At 42.2% G+C, this 12911-nt stretch overlaps 1 pseudogene; it reads left to right on the top strand.

Moving 5' to 3' along the window:
• Positions 1-243: 243 nt before the first annotated feature.
• Positions 244-6583, top strand: LOC131344992 (uncharacterized; annotated as a pseudogene).
• The last annotated feature ends 6328 nt before the right edge of the window (positions 6584-12911 follow it).

The following is a 12911-nucleotide window of genomic DNA, read 5'->3' as shown; positions in this document are numbered from 1 at the left end:
AAGCAGATGCACTCTCTAGAATTCATGAAGTCTGCGAACCCTCCGTTCACCCGGACACCATCCTTCCGCCCTCTGAACTGGTTGCTCCCATACATTGGGATTTCATGAGTGAGATCGAACGGGCCTGCACCTCCGAGTCACCCCCCCCAAACTGTCCACCCTCCAAGCAGTTTGTGCCCACGGCTCTCCGTCACTGACTGATTTAAGTGGACCCATGAAAGCCCCAGCACCGGCCACCCAGGTATGCCCCGCACTACTCAGCTACTGCGCCGGACCTTTTGGTGGCCCTCTATAAATCAGGATGTTGAGGGGTTTGTACGTTCCTGTCCCGTGTGTGCCCAGTCTCGAACCGACTGCCATTTGCCTGAGGGCCTGTTGGAACTGCTACCCGTCCCACGACGCCCCTGGTCGCACCTCTCTATAGACTTTCTTACAGATCTCCCCGAGTCGCAGAGCTTCACCACGATCATGGTCGTCATAGACCGGTTCTCCAAGGGGTGTAAACTCGTCCCTATGAAAGGCTTACCCACGTCTATGGAAACCGCCGTAGCTATTTTTCATAACGTGTTCCAAAATTTTGGCATCCCTGAGGACATAGTATCGGACCGAGGCCCACAGTTTACCTCTAGAGTATGGCAGGAGTTCTGTAAGCAATTGAGGATCAACATCAGTCTGAGCTCGGGGTATCATCCCCAGTCCAATGGTCAAGCCGAACGCCTGAATCAAGAGCTGGGGAGGTTCCTGTGAGTATACTGCAGCAAGGAGCAACATAGATGGAGTGAGTTCCTCCCGTGGGCCAAATATGCCCAGAACTCCTTAACCCATTCCTCTACGGGGCTGACGCCGTTCCAATGTGTACTAGGCTATCAACCCCCTTTATTCCCATGGACCGAAGAACCCTCCGATGTCCCCGCAGTGGACGACTGGGCTAGACGTAGCCAAGAGATCTGGGAGCGAGCCCATGTCCGACTTCAAAGGGCAGTACGAAGAAAGGTAATTCAGGCCAATCGCCGACGTCGGCCTCACCCAGCCTACCAGGTGGGTCAGAGAGTTTGGCTATCCACACGTAATTTGAAACTCAAACTACCCTGTCGCAAACTCAGCCCTAAATTCATCGGTCCCTTCGATTGTTCGTCAGATTAATCCTGTCTCATATCGCCTGGAACTGCCTGCCTCTTATCGTATCTCACCCACGTTTCACGTATCTCTGCTCAAGCCCTATCATGAACCTCAAACCGCGAGCTCCGATACCCATGAACCACCTCCTCCCCTGGACATCGATGGCTCCCTCGCCTATCGTGTTTGCGCCATTCTCAACTCGTGTCGACAAGGTGGCCGCCTCCAATACTTGGTGGACTGGGAGGGGTACGGTCCAGAGGAGCGCTGCTGGGTCAATAGGCAGGACATCCTGGATCCTGCACTCATTGAAGAATTTCACCTGACCTTTCCCCACAGACCGGCCCCTCGCCCGAGGGGGCGCCCACGACGACGAACGGTGTCCCTAGACGGGGGGGTTCTGTCACACAACAGTCTGGGCCGGAACACCAGAGGGAGCCCTCGCCCGAATATTCACTATCTCTGGCCACTTCCGGTACTGAGGCATATTTAAGCAGCGCGCCACCTCAGCCTCATTGCGAAGCATTGTTTCCCATAGCGGTCCGTGCCAAGCCTTTCTTTCTGTGAGTTCTAGTTCCTTCGTGTATGACCTTTCCCGTTTTCCCTTTCTGACTACGAGTTTTGGACTTTGTTTTTTGGCTTTGGTTTTTCGAGTGTGTGCTTTCTGGTTTTTGACCCTCCGCGTTACGGAGGCGTTACACTGTGTCCCATCCTACAGATTAATAGCTAGCATTAGTTTAAAATAATTCACACACACAAATACACAATGTTTTAAGTTGTTTTTATTTATTTATTTTTTGTTATTTACAGATGCAAGGTCAAATATTCTTAACATACCTGTTTCATTGATGTGGATTGGTGTACTTTGGAATGTTATTTTTGTTGACAATGTTACTGATGTGTGAGCTGAAACTGTCGTGACAATCTTTGTATATAAAAATACATTCTCTTTGCAGGTATGCATTGACAACCATATTTTTGTGTTTCTAAGCTGTTCTAACATAAATATAGTTGCATTTCACACACTGCTCTGTATAAGTTTGTGTACAGAGTTACTTTTCTTTTTTTCCTCCCCTCTCTTCCGAATGGAAGAGTGTTACTGATGTGTGGGCTGGAGCTGTCATGACAATCTTTGTATACAAAAATACATTCTCTATGCAGATCCAATCCGCCATCCTCCTGTCATTCTTCACAAATTTTTTTTAACACAACACAGACCACAGAAGCATACAGTTACACAGGTGCCACGACCCGTGTGATTGTTCAGCGGCTGCCGAACTCCCGAGGTTGCTGCACAGACTAGAACACGTCGGACTTTGCTGTTTTACCATGTCACAGAGAGGACGCATGGACTACAGTCCATGTATTGTTACAGTATTTTATACCAGCAAGATTAAGAGGTACTAAGCAAAAATTGATTTGATTGGCTAGTGCCTCGAATGTTTTAATTAATTGATCAATTAATTGAGCTGTTAAATCAAAGTGCTAAATCATTTTTTCAGTTGTGGATGCATTTTAATGATGCACTCCTATCTGCTCTTTTGTGCAAGGAGGAACAGGATGAGCACTGCCAGAGCCCTACAAAATGACCTCCAGCAGGTCTCTGACCAAACGATCAGAAAGGGACTTCATGAGGGTGGCCTGAGGGCCCAATGTCCTCTAGTGGACCCTGTGCTCACTGCCCAGCACCATGCAGTTTGATTGGCATTTGTCATTGAACACCAGAATTGGAAGGTCCACCACTGGTGCCCTGTGCTTTTCACAGATGAGAGCAGGTTCACCCTGAGCACACGTGACAGATGTGAAAGGGCCTGGAGAAGCTGTGGAAAACATTATGCTGCCTGTAACATTGTTCAGCATGACCGGTTTGGTGGTGGGTTAGTGACAGTCTGGGGAGGCATATCCATGGAGGGATGCACAGACCTCTAAAGGCTAGACAATGGCACCCTGACTGCCATTAGGTATCGGGATGAAATCCTTGGACCCACTGTTAGACCCTACTGGTGCATGACCCTACTTCCTCCTGGTGCATTGGTGACAATGCCCAGCCTCATGTAGCAAGAGTATGCAGGCAGTTCCTGGAGGATGAAGGAATTGATACATTGAATGGCCCCCACACTCACCTGACCTAAATCCAATAGAACACCTATGGGACATTGTTTGGTCCATCCGACGCTGCCAGGTTGCACCTCAGTCTGTCCAGAAGCTCAGTGATGCCCTGGTCCAGATCTGGAAGGAAATACCCCAGAACACTATCCATCGTCTTATTACAAGCATGCCCTTACGTTGTTAGGTATACAAGCACGTGGGGGCCATACACACTTCTGAGTACCATTTTGAGTTGTTGCAATGAAATTTCAGCTAAATGGACTTTTGTCTTTTGCATCTTCTGTACATGCACACCCTCATTACATGCACCTCATCACAGGTTTTTCAGCACTTCGTTAGAATTGATCATTGATTTGTCCAAATTATGTTCCTCATTTCTCCGTTTGTAGTCACAACCACAAAATACATCTTGACATTGTATGTATTTAAAGCAGACATGCTGCTGTGATCCCTGCTCTGGAATACGAGACCCAACTGCAGACCATGGGGCTTCTTTGTTTGTTCACGTCTATTGTATTAAGAGCACTTACCAGTCAGGAAAAAGTGGTTGATAACTTTAGTGAGTGTAGTCAGCATTTTTACAAAGGTACAGAACCAAGTGTAATGAATCAGCCTGCCAATAAAATCTGCCAGATGTATGGAACTGGGATTTCGGAAGGTTTTTATTATGCTACACTTTACTCGGTTCATCACAGAATTCCTTTGTACAGCATATATATACACTTGACCACGAATGCACAAGTAACCAAGGAGCAACAACCCAAGAATGGCACATAGAGCCACAGGTAATGTGTTTTGCTGCTCAACAAAATCTTCAAATTCAAATTTTATTCATCACATATAAAATCATACACAGTACGACATGTAGTGAAATGCTTTTTACGACTGTCCTACATTTGAAGAAAGAAAAGAGTAAAAATTAAAGTGTGTGGATGTGGAAAAATAAAGGGATATAGTTAAAAATATATAGAGAAAAATAGGGAAAATTAAATGTAGAAATTAAAGACAAAATAAATAATTGTGAAAAGTTGTGATTGTGAATAGTTATCGGATATGCATATGCAAATATATACAGTGTGTGTGTGTGTGTGTGTGTGTGTATATATATATATATGTATATGTATATGTATATATGTATGTATGTATGTATATATGTATGTATATATGTATGTATGTATATATATATGTATGTATATATATATGTATGTGTATATATATAAATAAACCTCTACTGAAAGTCTCGCGGCATTTCCGGATCCACCTGTCGCATGTGTTTTCGTGACAAAACGTGGTTTGGGGACGGCGTTGAGTGATGAGTTGTCAGATGGTGTGGTGTGCGACGCCCTCTTGTGGATCATTTACGAAGCGTCGCGTAGTGTGAACACCACAAGGACAAAAAGACATACAGTGAAATCATGTAGTCTGAACAGCAAAGCGATCTGCCAACGGTTAAAGTCTTGTAGGGTGACCAGGCCTTTAGATGATAAAGACGCTGCCGGGCCTTCTTCACCAGGGTGTAAACATGACAGGACCATGTCAGGTCCTGCGTGATGTAAACACCTAGGTACTGGAAACTGTCCACTCTCTCCACTGGGGTCCCGTTGATAGTGAGGGGCTGGTAATTCCTCTCCTGCTTTGTGCTGAAGTCCACTATCAGCTCCTTAGTCTTGCTGATGTTCAGGAGAAGATTGTTGACTTGGCACGTGTCTCCATGTTTTACACTATTATTTTATTATAAAATATAAATTAGCTTTTTAATCTCCACATAAAATTATGCAATTGTGCTAAATTAAGTATTACACTGCTTTTATTCAATCGCTTTACAGCTTATTGCTTAAGCACATAATGAAGCATTTATTAAACTAAAGAAAGAATATTGTATAAAAATTAAATATGTTCTAATGTAATATTTCTCCTGTAGATTTCTAACATCAATGAACCATGATGGTCCGAGAGAGTGAGTCAGACACAAATATCATAAAGAGAAAGCAAGCCATCAGCAGTGACTATGTTGAAACAGGATATGATCGTGGACACCTGAACCCTAATAGTTTTCAATGCAGTGAAGGTCCTGAGGCATCATTTACACTGACCAATGTGGCACCTAAGGACACATGCTTTAACCATATCTATTGGAAGAATTGTAAGAGTAATTTGTGGAACATTTTAATAAACCAGCTTGAAGAGGATAAGAATGAGGCAACTGTCTACCTTGTCACAGGAATTGTTCCTGATCAAAATTCAAGAATACCATAAAGGGGAATCCCTCAGGAGTCTCAAAGGGTCATGGTGCCCTCTCACATCTGGACAGCTGTCTGTTATAATCACTCTCATGATAAGAAGTCTTTTTTCTTTGACTGTTCCAGACTTAAATACTGAGCTGAGTAAACTCTATTCATCAGGTGTTGTACCAATTAAAGTTTTTGTTGACAATTGTTTCCCTGGCAATTTTAAATCTAGAGACATCAAGCTGTAATTGACTTTGAAGATGTTTCTAAATAAACTGCCAGAAAACAAAAGGTTCAAGATGACCCCAGATGTTCTGAACACTTTACTTACAGTCAAAAGAGTCCTTGACAGTGACGGCCCACCCTCAAAACTTGTGAAGGTGACTGGAATGAGTTCAACACTTAGCACTGACAGTTTAAACACTTATTCCACTATGGTAGACAAACTAAAGAAAATGGAACATGCTTATCTTATAAGTACTGCTAAAATGAGTAGTTTTCCTGCTAAAAAGAGTATATATATATAAAAAAATATATATATATATATATATTTTTTTTTTTTTATCTCAGAAAAAGAATGTATTTGAGCAGTCTGAATCTGTTGAATGCCAGATTGTCCCAGAGAAATCTCTTACTGGATGGCAGACTGCAGCTGATGGCTTACCCGGCCAAAGCATCTTAGACTCTAGTCTTAGTTGTAATTGTATCACAGAAAGGGAAACCAAGCAGAGACTGATACAGTGCTTACCCCAGTACTCACTCATCACATTTAAGGGTGAAAGGTGCAATGATAATTATCCCTGTGCCACATATGGTTATGACTACTACTGGTGTCAGAAGCCTCTGGGTCTTGGGACTACTGTAGCCCTCCTCTGTGGCGAAGTAAGGCTAAAGATGGGACGCACTGTCAGAACAACTACACCTGTGCCAAATACGGTGAAAGCAAGCCGTATCGCTACACTGATGACAACAACTAAAAACCTTGCTGTATTTCTGATGACTGTTTTTCTGCTGTGAATGGCAAAACCTGCAAATCTGATCACCCATGTGGTTACCATGGCTATAAATACCTGTGGTGCAAGAATACTGATGGCAACTGGGATTACTGTTGCACAAATTGTAGATACTAATTGGTTTACAATGTTTAATACATTTATTACTAATCTAGAATGAATTATAGACAGTTTTATTTCAAGTATCATTTTGACTGTACCTGTAACAGATGCTAACCAAGAACCATTATTACTTATATATCCTTCTGAAAATAAAAGCAGATTAAAATGACTTTTTCCTGATTACTTCATATGTAAAAAAAAAACAAAAGCTCAGTTTAAATAATTTCATATTAAATCACACATTAGCCGTGATCAAAAGAGAACAATAGTTTCAGTTAAACCTCTCATACACCTCTAGACAAAAACTACAGAATATGATTTTCCTAAAGCACAATAGAAAAAAAAATCCCTATGGAAAAGTTTTGTTAAAAACACATGTGATTCTTATCTGTTCCAACAGAATATTTTAAGGGACATATATGCTGCAAAAACCACATATACAAATTGAATAATATTACTGTATTCTCAATCATATACACTATATTGCCAAAAGTATTCGCTCACCCATCCAAATAATCAGAATCAGGTGTTCCAATCACTTCCATGGCCACAGGTGTATAAAATCAAGCACCTAGGCATGCACACTGTTTTTACAAACATTTGTGAAAGAATGGGTCGCTCTCAGGAGCTCAGTGAATTCCAGCGTGGAACTGTGATAGGATGCCACCTGTGCAACAAATCCAGTCGTGAAATTTCCTCGCTCCTAAATATTCCACAGTCAACTGTCCGCTGTATTATAAGAACGTGGAAGTGTTTGGGAACGACAGCAACTCTGCCACGAAGTGGTAGGCCACGTAAACTGACGGAGAGGGGTCAGCGGATGCTGAGGCGCATAGTGCGAAGAGGTCGCCAACTTTCTGCAGAGTCAATCACTACAGACCTCCAAACTTCATGTGGCCTTCAGATTAGCTCAAGAACAGTGCGCAGAGAGCTTCATGGAATGGGTTTCCATGGCCGAGCAGCTGCATCCAAGCCATACATCACCAAGTGCAATGCAAAGCGTCGGATGCAGAGGTGTAAAGCACGCCGCCACTGGACTCTAGAGCAGTGGAGACGCGTTCTCTGGAGTGACGAATCGCGCTTCTCCATCTGGCAATCTGATGGACGAGTCTGGGTTTGGCGGTTGCCAGGAGAACGGTACTTGTCTGACTGCATTGTGCCAAGTGTAAAGTTTGGTGGAGGGGGGATTATGGTGTGGGGTTGTTTTTCAGGAGCTGGGCTTGGCCCCTTAGTTCCAGTGAAAGGAACTCTGAATGCTTCAGCATACAAAGACATTTCGGACAATTCCATGCTCCCAACTTTGTGGGAACAGTTTGGAGCTGGCCCCTTCCTCTTCCAACATGACTGTGCACCAGTGCACAAAGCAAGGTCCATAAAGACATGGATGACAGAGTCTGGTGTGGATGAACTTGACTGGCCTGCACAGAGTCCTGACCTCAACCCGATAGAACACCTTTGGGATGAATTAGAGCGGAGACTGAGAGCCAGGCCTTCTCGTCCAACATCAGTGTGTGACCTCACAAATGTGCTTCTGGAAGAATGGTCAAAAATTCCCATAAACACACTCCTAAACCTTGTGGACAGCCTTCCCAGAAGAGTTGAAGCTGTTATAGCTGCAAAGGGTGGACCGACGTCATATTGAACCCTATGGATTAGGAATGGGATGTCACTTAAGTTCATATGTGAGTCAAGGCAGGTGAGCTAATACTTTTAGCAATATAGTGTATGTCATATATGTCCTACAAACCATATAAAGCCTCACCGATTTTCAGGATGTAAAAACATAGGGAAATAATGCTAATTTAATATGAATGTCCACTGTATGTCTTAAGCTATGTATAAAACATAGTGCAGTTAACCAATCAGCAAGCTGTACTTGCTCTTATATTGTCTAAATGGAGCCCTGCACATGTCAGAGTCATGTACTGTATAATCATAGACTTGCATCCTTAGATAAAACACAACATTTAAAGTACACACACAAGCACACATTTCAATTACAAACATATTTATTAGATTGAATTCTATGATATATATATATTGTCACGGATCTGCAGGACTCTGTGACGTCATCATGCCGCCGGTGCACCTGCTGACAATTAGCCCATAGACTATTTAAAGGCCATACTCGTCAGAGACGGTGGCGAGTATTAGAGACTGTTTTTGAGTTTGCGTTTTCGTGATTATGCTCTGTGACTAGCTCTCCTTAGTTTCTCTTGCAGTTACAGTTACCTAAGTTTTGAAAGCTTCTCAGTTTGTCTATTCTCTTGCCTGGTGTGTAATAAAGCAAGGTCTGTTTGGGCACAGAAACCTGAATCTCATGACTCTTCCCTCGCAACCTCTGACATATATACACTACTCACAAAAAGTTAAGGATATTCGGGTGAAATTTCAGGATGCACCTAAAATGCACTACAACCTTTCCAGCTGAACTTAATTTGACCTTCTCTACACTTTTGAATGCACATGTCCAACTGTTCAGTGTTTCAGTACTTTCTGCAGAACTTGCTGTTCTCTAACAAGGTGCTTAACGGCAAAATTCACAACTGGTGTTTGATCCATGAATCGACCAATAAACTTTCTGGTTCAATTAGAATTGGTATTTAAACAGTCCTCTTCATCATGCTGTTCACATTTTGACATCATGAGACCAAGACCACACCTAACAATTGATCAACAGCACCTCGCCATTGTGAGGCTTCAAACAGGATGTTCTCAGAGGGAAGTGGCCACTGAGCTTAGAGTGTCACAGAGTGTCATCAGCAGGTTGGGACAGAGATACAGAGAGACTGGAAGAGTCACAGAAAGGCATAGAAGTGGACGTCCTTTGGCCACATCCCACGTTGATGACCACTTCATTGTGAACAGTGCCCTGCGGAACCGGATGATGAATGCCACTCAACTCCAGGCACATTTAAGGGAGGTGAGAGGAACCCAAGTGTCACGTCAGACCATTCGAAACCATTTACATCAGCGTGGTCTGCATGCTAGACGACCTGCAAGGGTACCTGACCACACCCCCAGGCACAGGCGTCGGGCCAGGGAGCATTTACACTGGGTGAGGGACCAGTGGGCCTCAGTGCTGTTCTCTGATGAAAGTCGATTCATGTTGAGCAGAAATGATGGCCACCAACGATGTTGGAGACGTCAAGGAGAGCGCTATGCATCAGCCACTGTTGTGGTGGTGTTACAGTCTGGGCAGGTTTGTCCACTCAATACAGAACTGCCCTACATCTTGTGAATGGTACAGTGACAAGCCAATACTACCTGAATAACATCATTAATCCAGTCATCATGCCCCTGCATGAACAACACAGGCCTAATTTCATCTTCATGGACGACAATGCTCCAGCTCATCGAGGTCGCATCATTAGGGAATGGCTGCTGGAGGCTGGGGTACCTCAAATGAAGTGGCATGCACTTTCTCCAGACCTGAATCCCATAGAAAACCTGTGGGATCAGCCGAGTCACCGTGTAGAGGCTCATAACCCTGCACCCCAGAACCTCAATGACCTGAGGGCCGCCCTTCAAGAAGAGTGGAATGCCATGCCTCAGCAGACAATAAGTCGACTCGTGAACAGTATGAGACGTCGTGGTCAAGCTGTAATTGATGGTCAATGGCACATGACAGATTATTGAGACATTGAGATTTTTTGTTGTGGTATACCCACCACTGTTGTTGGCTTTTGTTTCAGTAAATTGTTTGAGATGAGGAAATCACCATTGCAGCTTCTACTTAAATGCCCTACTTTCATGATATAATATCACTGTAGCATGAACTTTCTACATTTTCCATAAATTTTCCATAAATTTCACCCAAAACCCAGAGTGAGAATAAAAAATCAGCTTACCTTTTTTCCACCCGGTCCAAGTACGATCAGGAATTAATTTCTTTCTTCTCCTTTGCAATTGTGAAAACAATACACTTATCTTTTTGGCATGTTTTCTGCATAAATTAAAAATAGACTATTTTCTGCACACAGATACCTGATACATGAACACAAGTAAATAATGTGCGTCCATGAAAAAAGACTGTAAAATACGCTGATTGGTTGATGCTTGAACTGCCTTCGCGGGATCCAATGAAAAGCCTGATCGCTGGCTCATTTCGAAAAGCACCCAGAGAGCGGTAAAACGGAATGTTGCTTTCAACAACTATGTTACAGATTGCTTGATTTCTTCAGTAACGTCACCAGGAGAAAGGTAGGACGAAATTTTCACTTGTAATGTTTACTCAGGCAGCGATATTTATTCGTGCATTTAGCAAATTCTAAGTAGTTGTTTTGTTCAAATTTGTTAATGCTAGCCTATCAGACTACAGTTTCAAGATCTTGCTTAGCAGCTATGAAATGGAGCCTTATCCAGGAATTTACTGCAACATCTTTGACCGACCTTGCTTCGTTGTGTTTAGATAACGTTAGTTAGATTGTATTGTTATTATATCATACTGTTAATCACCAAACCATATGACATGTAAGATGACCTGATAGCCTTATTTTTCCATAACTAATCAAATTAATGTGTTAAATGGACAATCCTATTTTCCACAAGCTCTGCAGCCAACTTGCATGGAGCTAACACATTTTGGCATAGCATTATGTTTTTCTATCATTATTATTAGACTATTATTATTATCTTTGCAAAGCAAAATTTGGATTCGTTTCTTATTACTAGGCACCTAAATCACTCACAAGACACAAAAACATTAACTTCCCATGTGAAATATAATGAAACAGTCTTTAATACCTAAAATGCAATCAAAATAGATTAAAATCCTCCCTCTTTTAATTCTCAAGGTGTAATTCTCAGTGTGTCAGTGGGGAGGATGCTGGGATGTACAGTGAAGTGAAAACTGGTGCTATACGTAAATATGATGACACCAAGATGGATGACCCACAAACTAACTACACAGCTGGAATGGCAGAAAGGGAAAAAGCCAAAACATGGCTGGCCAGTACACACTGCCTCTGTCAAGTTTGTAAGCAGTAAGTAGACCAATTTAATGCTTTGTTTTTTAAAACATGTTATGTCCAATAAGTACCACATAATGCTGTTCATTTTTTTTATTTGATATGTGCCACCTTGCTTCCTAACAGCACTGTTTTGCCTTTTATTCATTTGTCTCAAAGGAGCAAGCTGCAAAAGTGGCCTCATGTGGCACCCTCCAGCATTGGTGCAACCATCAATGCCAAACTTACTGAGATTAGAGTGAAGAAGAAAACACAAAAACATCCAGAAACCTTAAAGCTCTTTGATAATTGATTTCCGTGACATTGTGTTCAAGGTATTCTGTTGTTTTTGGTGTGTTCTGTTTTTCTTGAGCAAAGTTGTTTACTTACAAGCAGGGCTGTCCAATGATTTATTATGAAAAATCCTGTACAAACATCTGTGTTTATTTAATATGTGCATGTCATGTGTATACAGTGGTACCTCGGTGTTCGACCTTAATTCGTTCCAAAAGTCTGGTTGAATACGATTTGGTCAAAAACCGAATTATTTTTCCCCATAGAAAATAATGTAAAATTAATTAATCTGTTTCAACTCGATGGTTGATCTCACAACTTTCCTCTTGGCAACACTGATGCATGATTTCCCCTTTCAGAGACATGGCTACTGAAATTATACCACAAAAGTTATCAGATATCAAGGTTATAACACAAGCACTCACAGATGATGCTTTCAGAACAGATGACCAGTGTAAACTGCTTCATCTCTATTGTCTACTCCAGGGTACGCCACATGAAAAGTGTGGAGCATGGGTGTCTGTAGGGCATTTTTACTCAGCCCCCCTAAAAATTCTGCGATTCTCCATGAACTCTACACAAATTCGTGATCACCTCAGTTCCCTTTAAATTTCATATGAAAACGGCAGCAGACTTCAGTTCCTCCCCGTCTTTCAGTGTATTCTTCAATCCACAGAGCGAGGATCAGAGGACAAGTGTGTGTGTGTGAGTGATCAGGAAGACTTGTATTTGGCTTGTTCAGTACTCAAATGTTATACACATCTATGCGATACAGTGGAATGCTACCCTGTTTATTTTATTTTATTTTATTTATTTATTTACTTATTTTTTCTATTATACCCTCATTGTGGGCTGAGCCCTCCTTAAATAAAAAATCCTAGAATCACCCCTGGTGTGCAGTCACAATAGTTCAGGTCAGGTCGAACACAGAAAAATATTTTTGAAAACTGAAAATTTGTGTTGAAAATACAGTTCACATTACCATTCCTTCGAATTTTGTTGAGTGGTCGAGGACCAAGGTACCACTGTAATATAAATTATAAATGCACACAAATACATGTATATATTTAAGAAATTTAAACATCTATATAAATGTTAAT

The sequence above is a fragment of the Hemibagrus wyckioides genome, linkage group LG24 (genome assembly GCF_019097595.1).
Source record: "Hemibagrus wyckioides isolate EC202008001 linkage group LG24, SWU_Hwy_1.0, whole genome shotgun sequence".
Taxonomy (NCBI): domain Eukaryota; kingdom Metazoa; phylum Chordata; class Actinopteri; order Siluriformes; family Bagridae; genus Hemibagrus; species Hemibagrus wyckioides.
Note: the sequence above shows the minus strand (reverse complement) of the source record. Positions and strands in the feature narration are given on the sequence as shown.